At 40.8% G+C, this 22,273-nt stretch overlaps 1 protein-coding gene and 1 pseudogene across 4 annotated transcripts in view; one reads left to right on the top strand and one right to left on the bottom strand.

Moving 5' to 3' along the window:
- The window catches only part of Gbf1 (golgi-specific brefeldin A-resistance factor 1), a 134,002-nt gene that overhangs the window by 79,727 nt on the left and 32,002 nt on the right, over positions 1-22,273 (bottom strand). The gene's annotated exons all lie outside the window — the stretch shown is intronic.
- On the top strand, positions 879-1,618 carry Gm8974 (predicted gene 8974; annotated as a pseudogene).

The following is a 22,273-nucleotide window of genomic DNA, read 5'->3' as shown; positions in this document are numbered from 1 at the left end:
ATACTATGATGTCTTTCAGATATATTAAATATTCCATCATTTGGGGATAATCTTAAACCTAGTCTACCAGCCAACAAAACCATTCAAGAAATGTTATTTTCTCGTGTGTTGGTAGGTGGAAGTGCACATGTAGAAGTGAGAAGACAATCCTCTGATGTTGGCTTTCTCCTTCTACCTTGAGGGTTCTGAGGATCCAACTCAAGCTGACAGGCTTTGCAGCAAGGTCCTTTAACTGCTGAGCCACCTCGCAGGCTCCCATTTTAAAGGTGAAGTGCAGGCTAAGCCTCAAACTTGTGACCCTTCTGCTTCTGCCCCTCAGCATATCCCACTCATGTGTGCCCCACAACCAATACAACAACAGCCAAGAGAACTATCTTCAAAAGTCTTTAATCCAGCTCCTTCCATTAAAAGGACATATATATTAGCATAATTCTCTTTGGTATGGATTTCTTTTTTTTCATATAATAAATTCCAATTATGGTTCCCCCACCAACTTCTACCAGATCCTTACTCAATAATTCTCCAAATCCATATTCTCTTTCTTTCCTTTCCTTTCCTTTCCTTTCCCTTTCCCTCTCCCTTTCCCTCTTTCTTTCTTTCTTTCTTTCTTTCTTTCTTTCTTTCTTTCTTTCTTTCTTTCTTCCTTTCTGATTACAACCAAGCACTTATCTAATAATAATTTTAATAATAATTTCTAATATTTTTTAAAAATAAGATAAAATAAAAACAAATTAGAATAGAATGAAACAAAAAAGCAAAAAAAGCACAAGAAACACATATAGATACAGGGACCCTTGTGTTCACACACACAGAAACCCTATAAAAATATAACACTTAAAAACATATTATATGTGTAGAACCTATAAGGAAAAAATAAGAGTTCCTGGTGGCGGGGATCGGGGTAGCCTACGGCTTGTGGAGCATCATGCCCAAGTTTTATTGTGACTACTGTGATACATATCTTACCCACAATTCTCCGTCTGTGAGGAAGACACACTGCAGTGGTCGGAAACACAAAGAGAATGTAAAAGACTATTACCAGAAATGGATGGAAGAGCAGGCCCAGAGCCTGATTGACAAGACAACGGCTGCATTTCAACAAGGGAAGATCCCTCCGCTCCGTTCTCTGCTCCTCTGCCTGCAGGGGCCATGATCCCACCTCCCCCCAGTCTCCCTGGCCCTCCTCAGCCTGGCATGATGCCTGCGTCCCACATGGGAGGCCCTCCCATGATGCCAATGATGGGCCCCCCTCCGTCCAGAATGATGCCCGTGGGACCAGCTCCTGGGATGAGACCACCCATGGGAGGCCACATGCCCATGATGCCCGGGCCTCCCATGATGAGACCTCCTGCCCGCCCTAAGATGGTGCCCACCCGGCCTGGCATGACCCGGCCAGACAGATAAGAGCAGAAGCGCTCTTGATGGTTTTGTATTTCTTGTTCTGTTCCACCAGGAGCTCTTGGTGCTGAGCCCGAGTGTTTACTAGATGCATGGAAAGGAAAATTCCCTTCCTAACTGAATATTTTTGGAGGGAGAAAGAATACAAAAAAAGTGCAGTTTTCACTTAATATTGTGAAATGTAAAAATAAAATCATCAGCTCTTTTAGTTAAAAAAAAATAAAAAAAATGAAAATAGTGCCCAGACAAAGACTATGAAGAATCCCCCAGAGTGTGGCCAGCAGGTGCTTACTTGATTCTATAACTCACATGCTGTTAGTTCAGCTTTTCTGATTCAGAATCTGAGCTTCTATACAAGACAACCATACTACTGGATGAATAAGTCAAGATTTTACTTTATGGAACTGAAGAGATGGCTCTTAGTACTTAAGACTAAGTACTGGTCTTGCAGAGTACCCAAGTTCAGTTACCAGTACCCATACTGAGTGGCTAACAATTGTCTGTAATTCCAAGTCCAGGAGACTTAGACACCTCTGATCTCACAGAGTAGCCATGTGCTCATGCCCACACACAGACATACATATACAGACATAATTTTTTTTAAGTATTTTTAAAATTTACCTTACAACCTCTTTTTCATTGCTGGTATAACTATAATGTCACTATGACCTTAACTTAAAAGAGAGAGAGAGCTTTGAGCTATGCTCTCCTACTGTTGTCCCCATCTAATCCAAAGGCTGTGGCTAGCAGACAGACATTGGAGCTGCAGCTGTTATATAAGCCAGTTATACTTCTAAGTATGAGAAACACTTCCGGCTCCTTCTCTAATCAATTTGTTCAATCCACACTGCAGACTAGTCTGAATCCAGGGAAAGAAGCTGAAACTTCTGAGACCAAAACTATTTTACTATTTTGTTGAAGAACAATGAGAAGCCAACTGTCATTGCAGAAGTGCTACACGTAACCGTCCAGAGCTCAAGGCCTTTGCCAAGTCATGTGAAAACTCGCTCCCCTGGACTCATGTTCCTCGGGTTCTGTTCTCTGACTCTACTCATGTGGATGGGATGGAACTTTATTCCGCCATCCTTTCAATGAATGTCGCTACATTTAAAATACTTCCAATAATGTCAAAAAGAACAAAAATACTTAACATATACTACCTACTAGGTAGGCACTGTGATACTATTCTACTTACACTATCTTATTTTTATTTTTTATAATGACCTTATAAAAATTTAACTATAAAACAAATAGATATAAAATATTTCTTAAAAAATAAATAAGTATAAAGGCTGGAAAGATGAGACTGCGGTTTAGAGCACTTAGTGCTCTTTCAAAGCTCCAGGTCCCCAGTACCCACATGATGGCTCACAACCATTTGTAACTCCAGTAAATTTCAGGGGCTCTAACACCTTCTTCTGACCCCCACAGGTATCAGGCACCCACAGAGTACACAGACATACATACTGTCAAAATATATATACAAATAAAATAATAAATCTAAAAAGGTAAAAAAAAAAAGTAAAAATGCTATCACTATTTGAATATACTCATTTTCATGGATAAGTCGATTATTTTTATATTTAAAAAATTTTAGAGCAAACCCCAAATTTTCTATGTAGCCAAGCATGACTTTGAACTTGTGATCCACCAGTCTACCTCCCAAGTGCTAGAATTACATGCTAACACCTCCATATCTAGTTTGTGTCTTATTAAGAATTAAACCCAGGAAGCTGGAGAGGTGGCTTAGCAGTTAAGAGCACTCACTGACTGCTCTTCCAGAGGTCTTGAGTTCAATTCCCAGCAACCACATGGTGGCTCACAATCATCTGTAATAGCATCTGATGTCCTCTTCTGGTGTGTCTGAAGACAGCAACAGTGTACTCATATAGATAAAATAAATAAATAAATAAATAAATAAAATCTTTTTTAAAAAATTGAACCCAGAACTTCAAACATATAAGGCAAATTACCAACTGAGCTACATCTCCAGCCCTTTTGTGATTTTTGATTTTTGAGACCTGCTTTCAAGTAACATAGGCTGCCTTTGAACTCATTATGTAACCAAGGATAACTCTGAGCTCCTCATCTTTCTACCTCCACCATCTGAGAGTCGCAATTACAGATGAACACTACCACATCCAGCTATTTTCTTAATGAGATGAGATCTCACTGTTTCCTAGACTAGTTTTAAATTTCTGGGATCAAGAGATATTCCCATCTTAGTCACTTGAGTAGCTGGGACCATACTACCACATCTTGCTTAATTTGCTTTATAAATTAATACACAGTAAATTGATTTGAAGGGTGGAACAGATTTTCTGTTAATTTTAACACATATAGTTTCATGTAAACACTACCAAAGTGAAGCTGTAGAACAGTTTCATTACCTCAAAAGTCCCTTCATCATCCCTTGGTAGTCATTATCTTTTACCTATCCTTATCCTATATCTATCAAAATATAGGCTGTGAGGTTAAAGTTGAGTTAATACACACATTTCAGGGTCTATGGAGAACCCTGTCATAAAAAAAGAATCACAACAGATCTCACTTCTACATCTGTGCAGGGAAGAAGTCAGGAAAGCTGTTGTGGACAAGTGTAAGCAGACAATGATATGTTTGCTACCTGCTGCTGACTATAGCACAATGTTGCTTTTTAAATACAAGTTAACCTGGTTTTTTTTTTGTTTGTTTACTTATTTATTGTTTAGATTTTTCAATTTTTGAATTCAATTTATTTGTGTGACGTGCATATATGTGGAGGTCAGAGGACAGCTTGCCACAGGCTCCTCTCCTTCCATCATGGGACTGAAGGTGGGCTTCATGGGAAGCCCCTTTTCCTGCTGAGTGCTGTTCCCTTTTCTATAGCTTTGCCTGGTCAGAGTACCATATGGCCAGAATCAGTCACTCAGATTGGATCTGAGCTCTATCCAAGATTAAACATATATCAACCTTCATTCCTCCTTATTGCTAAGTTGTACTCCACACGGCCCCTATTTTACAGACGAGGCACCGAGGCTAACATTAGCTAACTAGTGTGCTGGAAGTCATCGAGAGGAGACTGCGATTCAAAACCAGATCTGCACACCTCTAATCTAGAACCTATACTCTTACTTGCTCTGCCAGTTTGCACGTATTCTCCAAGGCTCTCGGAAGAGAGAGCAGCCTAGGATCTCGATGGAAACATCAAGCACTCTTGTGGAACCAAAGAATAAGAGTTTTGTATTTGCCAAAAATAAGGCTGAGACTTGTTTATCTTCTGTAATTTCAGGCCCTCAAGAGGCAGGGGCAAGTGCAGGAACTGTATGTGAAAAGGCCCATACTTAGAGTACCCATTCTGCCACTTACTAAGTATGCGACCTAAAGGTTCTCCCTGCTTTGGACCCTATTTCTCTTACATAAAATGTTCACAGCATATCTTGAAATACTTTCTTTGTAAACAAATATGGTTGTTGAGGAGTGTGTGGAGACAGAGCTTGAGCATGGAGGTCAGAAGGCAATTTTAGGGAGTCAATCACACAGCCTTCAACCATGGGACCCACCCATGTGACAACTAAGCCTGTCAGGTTTACATGGCAAATGTATTCACTTGTTAAGACACCTTTCTGGTCTTTGAAATATTCTTGAAAAGATTAAATGAGATGATATATGCAAAGTGCCTGACATAATATTGCCATCTATATTACATAAGACCAATAAAATCTTGCCAAATAAAGTGCCTAACTAAAAATATGTTAGTACTTAATTAAGTTATTAGATGGCCTGATCCCTGCTAAGAGTATAAAAGACATTTTATTAAAAAGAGATTTGATGCTATTATACGACATGGTGCCAACCTGTATAGTTGGATCTATAAATAGTAAATAGAGATAAACTCATAGTTAATTTTAGATAATAGCTTTACCTTTCTATTTTTGAGACAGAGTCTCTCAATACAGTCCAGACTGGGCTTGAACTCATCCTCCTGCCCCTTGTCTATCAAATCACAGGATTACCGGCATATATTACCATGCTGAGCCTAGAAATATTTACATTTTTAAAAATCATAAGAATTTATTTATTTTTATTTTATGTGTAAGAGTGTTTTGCCTGGATGTATATCTGTGCACAACATGTGTACAATGCACACAGATACCAGAAGAGGGTATCTGATCCTTTGGAATTGGAATTACAGTTGGTTGTGAGCCACTATGTAGGTGCTGGAAAATCAAACCATGGTCCTCTGCAAGAGCAGTCAGTGCTCTTAAACATTGAGCCATCTTTCCAGCCCCTAGAATATATTTTAAAACTATTGGTCTCAACTCTTTGATTTCAGGTACCCAACTCAATTTTTTTTTTACTTTGTGTTGATGTAACAGTGTACCACATGTGTGCAGGTACTGTGGGGGCCAGAAAGGAGTAGTGGATCCCCTGGAACTGGATGGCAGGATCACTTGGCTTTTGTGTTTCTGACCCTGTGCTGAGCTGCTCAATGTGGGTGCTGGGAATCAAATTCAAGTCCTCTAAAAGAGAAGCAAATATTCATAACTGCTGAACCATCTCTTCAGCCCTACTCAACGCAATTTAAGGCAGTATTTGTTCCAATAATTTAGATACCTAGAGGAAAATATTTTTAAATTATGTACTTTATATTACATGTAAATATTAATATACATAATAAGACTTCAGTGGTTTTCTTTTTTTTTTAAAGATTTGTTTATTTATTATATGTAAGTACACTGTAGCTGTCTTCAGACACACCAGAAGAGGGCGTCAGATCTCGTTACGGATGGTTGTGAGCCACCATGTGGTTGCTGGGATTTGAACTCCGGACCTTTGGAAGAGCAGTCAGGTGCTCTTACCCACTGAGCCATCTCACCAGCCCTTCAGTGGTTTTCTTGAGTAATTTCTTTACAAAATGTTGGTGTTCTTACACCCAGATATTGGCATATGCCTGTAACTCCACAACTCTAGAGGGGGAACCAATAGGACTGAGTTCACGGCCAACTTGTGCCACAGAGTGAATTTCAGGAAAGCTGGGCTTATAAAGCAAGACCTTGTTTCAGAAACCAAACAAAACAAAAAATTAGAGGAGAATTCTTTTTCACTTGTTTTGATTTTGAGACAGGGTTTCTCTGTGTAGCTCTCTGGCTGTCCTTGAACTTGATCTGTAGACCAGGCTAGCCTCAAATCAAAGATCCACCTGTCTCTGACTCCTGAGTGCTGGGATTAAAGGCATGCACCACCACTATCAGGCTTAAAAAAATTAGGAGGTTCTTTAGGGAAACAGAGTATGGTTCTAAAAGTTATCAAGTTCCGAAGTAACTTCAAGTTCTCCACACAAATGAATTTTATAAGGTCATTTCTTTCTCTTTGACATCCATTGGGTCTAAACAGGAAAATATATAAGTATTTAGGAGGAAGATAGGAAGGTTAAAAAAAAAAAGGACTCTAGAGACTAGAATTGTAGAAAGACTATTCAAATCCATCCTCAAGACTCAATCTACTTTCTTCTGGTGCTTTCTATATATCTTGCTTCAAATGATATTTACTCTTGTGAACCTACGTCAGTACAGAACTAGCTCTTTGATAGCCAGGTCTAGTTTAGTAGGTGTTACAGATTGGCTCTGTAGTTCTCAAACCCTCCTATGTGATGAAGACTTGGTCCTCAGCTGCTGGTGTTAATGAGAGGTAACTGGACCACAAGGGAGCGAACCTGACCAATGGATTAGTCCACTAACGGGTTCATAGCTACATGGCCTGTTAGGAGGTGGGACCTAGTAAAAGTAAGTAAGTCACCGGGAAGTGCAGTGCCTTGAAAGATTGTCCACAGGCTCCTCCTCACTCTCTCTGCTTACTTGCTGCCATGAGACAAACAGTTCTGCTCTACCATCCCTTCTCCACTATGATCCTTTGCCTCCATACAGGCTCAGAAACACAAAAGCCAAACGACCATGGCCTAAAATATTTGAAACTATGAGTCAATATTCCCTCCTTTTCTGGTTTCTTTGGAGTACTTTGTCACAGAAATACAAAGTCAACTTTTAAATTAAGGCTGCAAATAAAATATATAAAATTATACTGCTCAAATCCTGATTTTCTAACTTGCTCTGGAAGCAAAATCTAGCCATAACTTTATAGCAAAGCACCTTACAGAGGATCTGTCATGGGAGGAAGGATAGCCCAGTTGATAATGTGCTTAGCATGCAAGTTGAGAGCTTGAGTTTGGATGCCCAGTCCTAATGTAAAAAACAGGTGCGGTGATACAAGTCTCTAAGCCTAGTGTTGGTTAACCACAGGCGGAACCCCGGTGTTCACTCGGCTAGCCAGGCTAGCCCAATCAGTGAGCTTCCAAGTTCAGTGAACCCTGTTTCAAAGAACTAATTGTAAAAGAGCTGGATGACTCAGCTGCTCTCAATACCACCGCCTGCAGAGGACCAGAGTTCAGTTCCCAACATCCATACCAGGGGGCTCACAACTGCCTGTAACTCTAGCTCCAAGGGATTCAATTGCACTTACATACAATCACCAATATAAACATAAATACACATATTCAGTTTTTTAAATCTTAAATAAAAAAATCAAACAAACAAACAAAACGAGGACCAGTATAGTGTCACACATGTTTAATCCCAGAACTCAGGAGGCAGCATCAGGGAAATCTCTGTTGAATTTGAGGCCAGCCTGGTCAGATGGAGAAAACTGAGGATGGCACTTGATGCCTGCCTTCAGCCTGTACATATATATGTATACACATGCACACATATGCACAAACAACACATACACACATACAAGTAACCGTTCTGCATAGCTGGCAAGTTATAAATTATGCTGCTTGCTTAGTACTTTGGACTTGGAAGAGAGAATGAAAGTTTTAAACAAAAGTTAAAGTCCACCTGCAATCAGAGGGCTGGGATTGTAGCTCAGTTCATACTGTACTTTCCTAGTACACTCAACGCCCTGTGTCTGCTCTCCTGCACCACACAAATGAGGCATAAGGACATGCACCTGTAATCTCAGGGCTCAAGAGGTAAGAGCGATGGTTCCTAATCTCAATTCCCTTCTGGATCAAATGATTCTCTCACAGGGGTCACACCTAAGGCCATCACAAAACACAGACGTTTACATTATGATTCAGAACAGTCGCAAAATTACAGATATAAAGTAGCAACCAAAACAATTTTTCTTACTTATTCTTCTCTCATACATTACACCCCAAGCACAGTTTCCCGTCTCCTCTCCTCCCAGACACTCTCTCCCATCCATTCCTTCTCCTTTCCCTTCAGAAAAGGGCAGGCCTCCAGGGGATATCAGCCAAACACGGCATATAAAGCTACAATAAGACTAGGCACCTCCCCTCATATTAAGGCTGGACAAGGCAACCCAGTAGGAGGAAAAGGGTTCCAAAATCAGGCAAAAGAGTCAGGGACAGCCCCTGCTCCCACTGTCAGAGGAGTACCACAAGAAAACCAAACTACACAACCATAACATATATACAGAGGGCCTAGGTCAGATCCATGCAGGGTCCCTGGTCTCTAGTTCAGTCTCAGGGACCCTCTATGAGACCAGGTTAGTTGATTCTGTGGGTTTTCTTGTGGTGTCCTTATGGGTCAAGGTCACCACAACATGGGGAACTGAATTAGAGGCTCACAGCATTAGGAAGGTTGAGAACAACTGAGTTAGAGGGAGAAGGAGCACTTGGCGCCCTAGTAAGTTCAAGACTACCCTGGGATACACAGGAGTCTCTGCCTACAAAATAGTAGGGGGTGGAGAGAAGCCCTAGGAGGAGAGCTCAGTCAACAAAGCACTGGCTTTGCAAACAGGAGGACTTGGTTTGATCCTTGGAACCAATGTAAAGGAAGCTGGGTATGTTGGCATGTGGCTATAACCCAAGCCTAAGGAGGCAGAGATAGGTAGACCCTGGAGAATCACTGGCCAGCCAACTTACTTGACACATTTCAGGCTCGTGAGAGACCCTATCTCAAAAAACAATATGGGTTGCCTAAGGAACACCAAGGTTTCTCTTTTGCTTCTATATACATGCATATACATTTGTATGCTCTCTCTCTCTCTCTCTCTCTCTCTCTCACACACACACACACACACACACACACCAATCTTTTCTTTGCCTAACTTTAACTTTTATACTTATAACTTACCCATCAGCAAGTCTTTGTCATCTGAAGAACTAAAGCTATCATCACTGGGAAGGGATTTCTACTAGGCTTTAAAACGGAATGTCTTATCTCTATCACCTTACATAAAAGAGAAAAGCCAAATTTCTAGCCAGTGTTCTAAAAATAAACAGCTAAAGTCAGACGGGCTAGGGATGTGGCTCAATAGTACAGCATGAGCATAACATGCCCTAGACTATGGTTTGATCCCTAGAACTACTCAAGCAAACAACAACGTTTAAAATACCTAATTAAGGGAAAAAAAAAAAACTGCCACGCCTCATTTTCTTTTAAAAACAAAAACAACCTATTTTATTTTATTTTATGTGTATGACTGTTTTGTTTATATGTATCTGTAAAACATATGCATGCTGGGTGCCTGTCGAGACCAGAAAAAGGTGTCAAACTCTCTGGAACTGGAGTTGCCAATGGTAGTCAGACACCAATGTGGTGCCGGGAATGGTACGAGCAGCAAGTGCTCTTCACTCTGAGTTACCTCTCCAGCCGCCAAGCCCCATTTTCTCATTTGAGTCAGATCAACAATTTTCTCAGAAGCATCAACAACTGACAAAGAATTGGTAGACCTAAATTCTAGCTTTCCCAGCTAATAAACTATGTAATCTTGCTCAAACCATGATCTCGCTGGCCTTATTCTTCTTCTATTGGTCAGACTAACCAGAACAGAATAAAGAAGCACAGACTGAAAGTCAGCTATCCTACTTGGTATATATTTACTTCTTTTTAATAGCAATACATTAGTTTACTAAGAATAACTGAAACCATATTTTAAAACATTGTTACAGATTAAATACCTTTTAATTCAAAATATTTGAGACTAGAAATCTTTCAATTTTTTTCAGATTTTGGAATACTTTAATTGACATGGTAAGATACCTCGGGATGGGACACAAGTCTAAATACGAAATTCAGTTATGTTCCAATATATTATATATATGCATATATATATGTATATATGCTGCAGCTAATTTTATACAACATTTATAATACTTCATGTATTTTTTCTGCAACATGAAATGATGTGGATACTTTTCTATATGAGGCATGTCATTGCTCTAACATTTTTAGATTTCACAGCATTTTTTATTTTGGATTTCCTGATTCAAGATGCTCAACACACACAATAGAAATACAAAAGGAAACTGGGTTTCAGGCTGCCTCCAAAGGCTGAGAAGCACAGACTGTACATATTTCTCCTTTAAATTATACTCTGTAATATTTCAACAGCAAAAATTTCATTACAAATATACCATAATGATATTTATATGGAATAGAATCCTCTTGAAAATATTTCAAAAGTTGCATGAGAGAGGACAACAGAGCCTCAGAATCTTATAGCTTTAGGGATTTTAGAAATCATTTGGTCCAATTTTCTTATTTTAGAGAAGAAAACAAGAAGACCCTTATCCCCACTCCCCAAAAAAGAATATTAAAAACTAGAACCTCATTTTAAAAAAACAAACACAAAAACAAAACTAGGAGGAGAGGCTGGAGATGCGGATCAGCAGTTTGGAACTTTTGCAGAAGACTCAGGTTCAGTCCCAAGTACCCATGTCCAGTGGCTCTCAACCACCTGCAACTAACCCTAGCTCCAGAGTGACCTAATGACCCTTCCGGACTCTGACAGCTCCTACACAAAAAGACATACACATATAAAATTTTTTATTAATTTTAAAGAAAGCATTCTAGGCGTCTGAGTGTGACAGACGGGCTAATGGTGCAGTATGGCGAGAGCAACACTCACCAGCTTGCTCCCATGTCATGTGGCCAGTCAGTAAGGAGCCATGATGACAAGGTCAGGTCCTCTCACTGCTCAGAACCCCACTTCTTGCTCAGGAAGCTGGGTATTATCTCCAGCTAGGTCCCAGCCCTCAGTGTCTACACCTCATCAACTCACTGGGACAGAGCTGTCTGTGACCGGCAGGACAGAGCTCTGCCTGGTAGTGCAAGCTTGTAATCTTAGCACTTGGGAAGCTGTGGCCAGCTGAGTTACAGACTAGTCTGACTACACAGTAAGACCTGTCTCAATAAACAAAAATAAAACAAACAAAAAAGAGAAGGCTGACCAGAATCTGCACTTTTTAGATTGGGGGTGTGGGGTGGTATATCCCAAACTGACTCTGAATTTGCTATATAGCAGTAAATGACCTTGAACTCTGTACTGGCTGGTTTTGTGTCAACTTGACACAGGCTGGAGTTATCACAGAGAAAGGAACTTCAGTTGGGGAAATGCCTCCATGAGATGCAGCTGTGGGGCGTTTTCTCAGTTGCTGATCAAGGGTGAGAGGGCCCCTTGTAGGTGGTACCATCTCTGGGCTGGTAGTCTTGCGTTCTATAAGAGAGCAAGCTGAGCAAGCCAGAAAAGCAAGCCAGTAAAGTAACATGGCTTCTGCATCAGCTCCTGCTTCCCGACCTGCTTGAGTTCCAGTCCTGACTTCCTTTGGTGATGAACAGCAATGTGGAAGTGTAAGCTGAATAAACCCTTTCCTCCCCAACTTGCTTCTTGGTCATGATGTTTGTGCAGGAATAGAAACCCTGACTACAACAAACTCCTAACCTCCTGCCTCCTCTACCTCCAGCTTCTGAGTGCTGAGATTAAAAGCGTAATGCACCTGGTCTGTGAGGTTCTAGGGACTGCATGGCCTTGTGCATCAGGTAGTAGGAAAGCACTCTACTACCTGAGCTATACCCCAGCCCTCTATCCGGTCTCTGTGAGTCACTGACAGTAGCATTTTCTCCAAAAGTTCTAATGCCTTGTTTTCAGAGCCAACCAATAAATAACTTGGAGAAGACAATAAAAATGACCTAATTACTATTTCAAAGCACTAAATGAGACCTTAAGGTATTTATAGGTCTTGTGTCAGCCTTGTCCTCATCTACCCTTCTTACATCTTGGATTGCCTATTCTTCACACTCACTGCTACCATGAGCACCCTGACCTGTTTCTATACTTCAATAAACTAGGTGATGCATGGGCACCTCTCTGTAAGAACTCAAAACACCCCACAGCAGGCTGAAGGTAAAGTTCAACTTGTATAGTGCTTACCAGGCATAAATGAGGCCCCAGACTCAATTCCTGGGGCAACACACACGCACACAATCAAGGAACGCACCAGAAGTCAACCTCTGGTTTCCATTATATACAAACACATTTACGTAAACATGTGCACACCCAAAAATGGATACATACACCATACACAGACACAAAATGTCAAGGTTAGCCCAGCTACATATTGAGCTCAAGGGCAGCTTGGGATACAGGAGACTGTCTCAAAAACAAACAAACAAAACTGTCACATCTATCTTAGTCTAAAAGAGCCATAGTGTCCCCCATAACTGTTCAGTTTACTTCATTTGCACCAAAATCTAAAGGCTCAGTGGCAAATGTTTTGAAGAGGTGCTAACGATTACTTAAATCCAAATATATGCCTCTTAAGGGCTGAAGGTTTCTTTGTCTAGTTGCCATGAAGGCCCACCAAAAGGGAGGAGGGAAATGGACAGATAATGTTTATTAGTCTTATATTAAAGAACAAGGCTGGAATTACAAGAGGGAGGAAGCAACTGAAACATGAAGCAATATTTACATACACATTTGCAATAAGCACCATGGCTAATTTCAGAGACATGAAATAGTGGAAGAGGCACCTGGTTACAGAAAGAGGGAAGTACAAGGTGGATGTAATTTTCATATAATAAAATTCCAGAGGGCTGGTGAGATGGCTCAGCGGTTAAGAGCACTGACTGCTCTTCCAGAGGTCCTGAGTTCAATTCCCAGCAACCACATGGTGGCTCACAACCATCTGTAATGGGATCTGACGCCCTCTTCTGTTTGTGTCTGAAGACAGGGACAGTGTATTAATTTACATAAAATAAATAAATAACATTTACAAAAAACAAAAACCAAAAAACTCCAGGACGTGCAAGATAGTTCAGTGGGTAAAGTGAGCCAAGCTGGGTGACCCTGGGATCCACATGATGGGAAGACAGAACTGACTCCACACACACCTACCATGGCATACATGTACTCAGCTATATACACACACTAGACAAATAAATAATCCACAAAAATAGAACAATTTTTAAATCCCAGTAAACATACATAATTTTCAATTTATCTTACTGTGGACTTCTAGTGATCCTGGGTGATCCATTCTCAGATATGTCAGGGTCAGTTAGTCTGTGTGACCAAACTTAAGGCAGAAAGGATAATACATTACTTTTTAAGTAGAATATAAAAAGAAAGTATGGGGGCAGGATAGATGTCTCAGTGTTTAAGAAAACTTGTTGCTCTTGCAAGGATTTGGGTTCAATTCCCAGCACCAACATGGAGACTCCTAATCTAGTTCCAGCCGATCTAATTCCCTCTTCTGACCTCCACAGGCACCAAGCACACATGTGGTACAAAGATATACACATGAACAAAACAATCATACACATAAAATAAGTAAACATAAATATGTGCGCACACAATACACAAACACACACACACACGCGCACATACACACACACACATGAGAGAGAAGGACCTGTGTAGCCCTGGCTGTCCTGGAACTTCAGTAGACCAGGCTGGCCTTGAACTTACAGAGATCTCTCAGCCTCTGCCTCCTGAGTGCAGGGATTAAATGTATGTGCCTGAAACAAAAATATTTTTTAAAGAAAAAAAATTATGACTTCCTCCTACCAGGCTCCAGGATCTTTAAGAGGGTTGCACGAACCAGAGGTAGTGAAACTTTTCCTGACACGTGAACTTACATCAGTTTTGACTGTATGCACCAAGACCCTAGCATGGGTGAGGGAAGGTCAAACAAAGGCCCACTCCTAGATAAGGAGTTATTGGCCAATGACGGCTGCTGGGAGAGAGACAGTTGGTTCTCTTCAGGGATGTGGCCCTGGAAATGCTCCCCATGCTCCAGAAGACAGCGTTACACCCACGGCAGCACTAACTGGACTCAATGTTTCTTTAAAAAGGGCCCATGGGTTGGAGAAATGACTCATCTATTAAGAGCAATTGCTGTTCTTCCAGAGCCCACATTCCTAGCATTGATATCAGGTGGCTTACATCCACCCATTAACTCCAGTTCCAGGGATCTAATGCTCTCTTCCAGCCTCTGAGGGCAACTGTACACAAGTAGTGTACATACATACACTCAGGCATGCACAGAGACATATAAAATAAAAATAAATGAATCTTTTTTAAAAGAGCACCAGGTATGGTGGCACAGGCCTTTAATCCCAGCACATGGGAAGCAAAGGCAGGTGCATCTCTATAAGCTCCCGGTTATCCAGGACTACACAGTAAGATCCTGTGTCAAAAACAAACAAGAAGAGAACATAAAGTTGGGAGGGAGAAGTAGTGGGGAATAAGGGAGAAAGGGGGGGTCATTTAATCAAAACATTATATGCATGCATGAATTAGCAAACAATAAAAAGGTATCGATTCTGGACTGGGGATATAGCTTAGTGATAAAGCATGTGCTTAGCATGGAGGCATGACACTTCCAGTGACACACACACATATGTTTTCACTCTGTCACTCCTAGACTATCTACCTAGGAGTGAGCCACCTTCCATGTGGGTAGCAGTCCTGAGAAGCCTACACTATGAAGAACTGAGGCCTCTGGCAAATGGCCATGGTGAGCTTGGAAACAAGCCTTCCAGTTCAGCTCTGCCTTCAAATGGCTGTCTCCCCGACTTATCTTAAAAGAACCTACCTACTAGCTAAGTAGCCCCCAAATTCCTGACCCCCAAAAACTTCCTGAATTGGTTTTTTTTTAAGCTGCCATATTTTTGGGTAATCTGCTATACAGCAATAGACAGTATAATATCAAACTCAAGTGTGATGGAAACCTGTCCTGTATGATAACATGACTATCTGATGAGCTAGTAAGTAAGAAAGAACCATCTGGTCTGGGGAGACGCCTCAGCGAGTAAGTGCCTGCCTCCAAGCCTGACAACCTGAGTTCAATTCTTGGGATCCAAATGGAAAGAGAGAACTGCATCTCACAAGTCGTCCTTTGACATCCATGCATGCACTGTTGCAAACACACACACACGCACAAATAAATGGAATTAGAAATAATCATCCTCAAACTAAAAATGAGCAATGCCTAAGGTATCACTAAAAGTGAAAAGTAAGAATAAAAAGATGGCTTCATTGGAAGGAATTACCTATCTTTCCCAATACTAATCTAAGCACTGTCAGAGTCAAAGAGCCTCCATGAGAAAAGCCCAAAACAATATCCTCTTGCTAATTAGATTACCTGTCTTCTACCTCTCCAGACATGGGATTAATTAAAGATAGGTTTTGCAAACATGGAAGCCACAATGAGAAGGCTGTCTCTTATCAGATCAGTTATGGGTTAAAGTTGAGGCAGCAAATGTATCCCCAGAGACATACGCCTGACACTAAGTTGAGAGTCACAGGATTCTCCCTGAGTTTTCCTTACCTCTAAATGCTGTATAACTGATGTTCACTGAATTCTGATATTTGTATGAATAAAAATGAAGGGATTTAACAAATCTTGTTCCTGCACACAGTTGTCAAAAAAAATCTGACCTTTAGAACAGGAAAAAGAGGGGGATTTACAGATTTAAAGAAGAGGCAGTAGCTGTCTGCTGTATAACAAACCTTTGAAAAATTATGAAGCAGTGAAAATCCCCTACAGGTTCCAACAAAATGTGTCCAATTTGCATTCCAGCAAAGCTCGCCATACATACCGCTTGGCTCCTGCGTATATTTCCAGGCAAATAAAAGCCCAGGGAATAATCCCACTGGGACCCAAGTCTGATCTCTGATATATTACAGCTACGGAGCTCCGAACCTAGCTCCACCAACTGCCTTTTTGGTTCCAAATAACTAAATCAAACTCATCCTGATAAGCTTTGAAAACAGGGACTGTGAGGAGTGGTTTAATGACTGTTACAACTCAACCTATTACAGACCACGGTACATTACGGGGGTGGAGGGGCAGTGGTTCTTAAGCTTTCCACGTCCCCAAATCTCTCAAGACCAAATCCAGACGCACCTGTCATTCACCACACCTGACTTACTCAAAGCCTGACTTTGATCAAGTGGTTAGAATACATTCGTAACCTAACACCAAATGTACTGATGGTGGAGGGATATTACAGTGACTACCATCTGTGTACTTTGAAACTGGCTCAAATTTACTGAACAACAAAAAAAGCAACCAATAGTGGCATTAAATACGTGAATATATTCTGATTTACAGTATTTTAAGGATGTACATAACAAACACTAAGTACTTAAAAAAAACATCTTTCTAAAGGTTAGAAAAATCTATCACTCAACATGTAAACTGGAAAGAACACTGCTAAGAAAAAAAGGAAAAACATATTTCTAAAGAAAAGCAAGGAATCAGTAGTTCCAGTATGCCCCCTTCCTTCCTTCCTTTTCCTCCCTCGTCACTCTCTCTCTCTTTTTGGAGACAAGGTTTCACTATGTAGCTCTGACTAGTCTAAATCAGGCTAGCCTTGAACCTGTTACAATCTTCTTGCCTCAGCTTCCCAAGTGCTAGAACTGTAGGCATGCAACACTACACCTGGCTAGAGTTTTAATATAAGTAGTGGCGGAAGGGCAGAGTATATAACCTAATAGCAGAGTGGCAAGACTGCACTAACCCAATATGTTAGGTCATAGGCTTGACCTTTGACAATACACACACCGCCGCCGCCGCCACCACCACCACCACCACCACCACCACCACCACCACCACCACCACCCCCAGACAGTAGTAACAACTGAAATATGGTACCAATCACACTTCAGTGAAGGAGTTAAAACTCCCTCTTTAGGCTATTCTAGGGCTAAGACAGTACATGTTAGTTCAGTGCATGTGCAAGACCCTGAGTTTGTTTGATCCCCATCACTATTACCAATGAGAGAAAGAGATTGATTTTATAAGCAGGCAGAAAAAGTGGCAATCTATCTACAAGCAAACTGAGATTACAGTATAGCAAGATTTGGCCTTTGATGTGGTCAAGGAATCTAATGGCAGAATAAACCAGAAATAATACCCATCCCAGAAACAAACGATAATTTTTACCTTTTTTTTTTTTTTTAAACAGGGTCTCAACTATATAGACTTGGCTGGCCCGGATGTCATATTTAGACCAGGCTGGCCTTGAACTTACAGAGATCCACCTGCCTCTGCCTCCCAAGTGCTGGGATCAAAAGGGTGGCCATCAAGTTCAGCAACTTTTTCTACTTTTTGCAAGTCAGATTTCAACCCTCTCTGAACATTTCCTCTAAGCTATAATCACTATATTTGTTGCAAATTGTGGGAAAGTCTTTTGTTGTTATTGTTTTTCAGTGCAAGCGATTGAGCCCAGGGTCTCAAGCCTAACAGGCAGGTAGTCTACCAAAGGAGCCACACCCTAACTCAAAACACATTCTAACTCCTTTTTTAAGATTTATTTATTATATGTAAGTACACTGTAGCTATCTTCAGACACACCAGAAGAGGGATTCCAATCACATTACAGATGGTCGTGAGCCAACATGTAGTTGCTGGGATTTGAACTCAGGACCTCTGGAAGAGCAGACAGTGCTCTTAACTGCTGAGCCATCTCTCCAGCCCTCCACATTCTTAATTCTTAAGCACAAAAACTAAAACCTTAAAACATTGGGCCCCAAAGAACAGCCAGCCCAGTTACTTCAGGAAAGATGTTGCCAAGATAACAAAACTGGAACGAGCTTTATTATCGAAGTCTAATTAGGTCTCAAAAGCTTTTGAAGTTATGATAGTAATTTTTTAAAAAAGGTTTGGGACATAACTCAGGGGTAGAGTGCTTGTCTATTGTCTCAGGCTTTTGTTGCTGGAACCAAGGTAACTCTTAGAAAGGAAAACATTTAATTTTGGCTAGCTTATGGTTTCATAAGTTTGGTCCATTATCATCATGGTGGGAAGCATGGCAGCATCCAGGTAGACATGGTTCTAGAGGAGCCAAGAATTCTACATCTTGAGCCAAACAGAAGGGGACTGTGTGCTACACTAGGTGTAGCCTGAGCATAGGAGACCTCAAAGCCCATCCCCACAGTGACAAACTTCCTCCAAAACCACACTTTCTCCAACGAGACCTTGCCTTCTAATAGCGCTGTTCCCTATGGACCAAGCACTCAAACACATGAGTCTATGGAAGCCACACCTATTCAAACCACCACATCCAGCATACTTAAAACAACAAGTATTGGCAAAAATATAGAGAAATTGGAATCCTTCTGTACTTCTGAGAATGTAAAGGAAAAGAAGGAAAATCATTTGGCAAACATAGAATTGCCACATGACCTAGCCATTCCATTCCAAAGTACATACCCAAAAAAAACTGAAAACAGGTACTAAAACCCACATATGCATACATTCTTAGCAACACTACTCATACATTTTGTGATTTGAGGCAAGGCTCCCATAGCCGAGGTTGGCCTTGAATTTGCTATTATAGCAAAGGATGACTTTGAACTTCTGACCCTCCTCCCTTCACCTCCCAGGCATTAGGATTATAGGGGTGTACCAGTGTTCTATTGTGGTGCTGAGAATGGAAACAAGGGTTCAATGCATGCTAGGCAAGCACTTTACCAACTAAGCCCTGCCCCCAGTCAAAGAATTTTTAGATGCAAAAATGATTTATAATTCATGAAATTCTATTTAATTGTAATATATAATCTCTCATAGATTTAGGTTTTTTATGCAGAGTGTTGCTAGGTAGGCAGCCTTCTAAGCAGCTCAGATAACGAAGAGCTTGAAGAGTTAAGGTCTGGGGTAGAGTCTAGCGCCCAGAAACACCCCAGCTGTTTCCTGCCAGCTGCTGCTTCATGTCTGACTTTCAATAGAGTTCATTTTCTTTGTATGGTTATTTTTGCCTCTCAACCTGTCTGGTTTGAGGAAAGAATGGTTACTTTTTAAAAGAGAATTTAAGCAGGTAAGGGTTTGTATAACTGTAAAAAAAATTATGGCTATTTATTGGGTCTATTTCCTAACTTTTGAAATAGATCTGATTTTTACACCCAATTTCAAATGTAGGAAGAGACAGACAGCCAGAGACAGAATTCAGCAAGTGTATCCAACCCCTGCCAACTCTTCTTCTGCCCTCAAAAGGAAGAAGAAGAAGAAGAAGAAGAAGAAGAAGAAGAAGAAGAAGAAGAACAAGAAGAAGAACAAGAAGAAGAAGAAGAAGAAGAAGAAGAAGAAGAAGAAGAAGAAGAAGAAGAAGAAGAAGAAGAAGAAGAAGAAGAAAGCAAAATTCCCAGAAGTACAGGAAATTGTTTCTCAGAGGAAAGACAACACTTCCTTTCCCAGAACAATCCATCTCCCACACTGACATCCTGCTCCTACTATATTTACCCAACCCAAATGTGCCCGTGATAGACCTCCAGCTGCACTCCTGCCTGCCACATGGTCCTGTCACTCAGCTAGAGCTCTCAAAGGGGAATTCGTCCAGAGGACAGAGCCTAGAAATCACTACACACTAATCCATGCTTCCTCTATTGCTAGCCCTCAGAGTAAAGTGAGACAAAATACGGACAGTATTACTACTCCCTGTTTATTTTGGAAGTGACTGGGGAGACAAGAGGAACTTCATTTTATGTAGTTGCTAATTTTGACTGCTCTCATAGTAGCTAGTGAGGGAGCACGAACAATGAAAAGACTGAAAAGGAAAGTTAAAAATAACCTTGTTGATGCTAGCCAGCCAAGACACATCACTTAATATTTTCTTCCACCTTAACCCACTAGGATCAGTCTGTCAAGTCACTGTATTATAGAGGGATCTCTTCAGTTCTGAGTAGGCAGATCCAATGAATAACTCATGGGAATGTTTCATGCGCCCCACTTCATCCTACCTTATAACACACTACTGAAAGGGAAAACCCAAACTAGACCTGACTCCTGCTTCCTGGTTCAGGGCTCTGCATTCTCAGTGCTTCTCTCCCACTGCAGGTCTCCTATCCCAAGTCCTTTGCTTTTGCCTCTATCTGTTCTTCCTTACTATCTACATCTCTATCTGCTTTTCTGTCCTTATCTATCTTTTTCTTGCTTTTAAATGGACAGGGTTTTCTTAAGAAAATATGACCAATACCTGACAAGGGTTACAAAAGTCACCCTCATATCTGTAACCTATTGTTGATAGCAAAGATAGTCAAAAGCAATCCTGTATCTCTTTTCTAAGATGTACAGTATGTTAATGAGATCCGTAAAGGTAATATAAGAAAGTACAGGGGAAATGTAGGTAAGATGGAAGGAAAGGTGACAGAAAAAGAGAATAGGGAACGATTTTCTAATCATTCAATCATCTTCAAGGGACAGGGGTATTTCCAAACCTTATAGGTTTTAAAAGCTTATGGACAATTTCTCAATGAACTCAACTAAACCCTTTTAAATGTTCTTTTTGGGGGAGTGGAATTTTTTTTTTTTTTTGAAACAGGGTTTCTTTGTCTGTGCCCTAGCTGTTTTGGAACTGGCTCTGTAGACCAGGCTGGCCTTAAATTCAGAAATCTGCCCACTTCTGCCTCCCAAGTGCTGGGGTTAAAGTACACCACCACTGCCTGGTTAAAACACTCCTTTAATTTTATGTTTGTATGTGTACCATATGTGCACAGTGCCCATAAAAGTCTGAAAATTGGAACCTGTCACATGGGAGCTGAGAGCTAAACCCAAGTCCTCTACAAGAGCAGTAAGCACCCTTCACCAATGGGCCATCTTTCCACCCCACCCCACATACTTTTAAATGTTCTGAGATTAAAAGTAGAAATAGGAGGATGAATTTAAAGCCAATTCCACTTATTATAAAACACAGGGGGCCTGAGGGTATACATCTCAGTAGCAGACACTTGTATGCTTTTAGCTTGGGCAAGGCTGCCAGGTTTAATCCACTACGACCAAAGATAGATAGATAGATAGATAGATAGATAGATAGATAGATAAATAAATAAAGAAAAGATTTATATGGCTGCCATCTGACCTAAAAAAACAAGTATTTGTGCTTTTGGTTGAGTGGAGAAAAAAATCGCCACTGGGTGATGCTAGCATAATTCTAGGAAATGATCAAGACCCCACCCAGTCAAGCCTCATTGAGACAAATCTTTTTCTAAATAAATTTATGTTTTTATGTATGGGTATTCTGCCTGCATGTACACCTGTGCACCATGTGTGTAAAGCGCCTGTAGAGGCCTGAAGAAGGTGTGTGATCCCCTATGACTGAAGTGGTTGTGAGGGAATCAAACTGGGTCCTCTGGAAAAGCAGACAGTGCTCTTAATCACTGGAGCCATCTCCCTAGCCTCAAGACAAATCTTTTTGGAAACATCAAAACTATGGTTTTTTTTTTTTTTTTTTTTTTTTTCTGTGACAAAGTCTCAAATAGCTAGGCTAGCCTCAAACATATTATATAGCTGGGGGCAGCCTTATCCAACCCACTTCCCACTGCTAGGATTACACACTAAATTTTTTAATATTTTGGAGACTAAACAGCAAGTCGATGTAGCACTGTATACTTAGCAGTGGATTACTGAAAAGTCACCAATTTGGTGAAGTGCTTCATTGGCAAATAGCTTTTGTTCTACCTATCAAAGGAAAAGAGGGGAGAATGTCCCATCTTCCCAATTACTCAGTCATGATCTAGAGGTTGTCGGTGAGAACAGTCAGCATAATACTGTGTGGTGCTGTGCAGCTCTTAGCCCGTGGCTCATTTT

The sequence above is a fragment of the Mus musculus genome, chromosome 19 (assembly GCF_000001635.26).
Source record: "Mus musculus strain C57BL/6J chromosome 19, GRCm38.p6 C57BL/6J".
Classification (NCBI taxonomy): Eukaryota; Metazoa; Chordata; class Mammalia; order Rodentia; family Muridae; genus Mus; species Mus musculus.
This window is presented reverse-complemented; position numbering and strand designations above follow the sequence as displayed.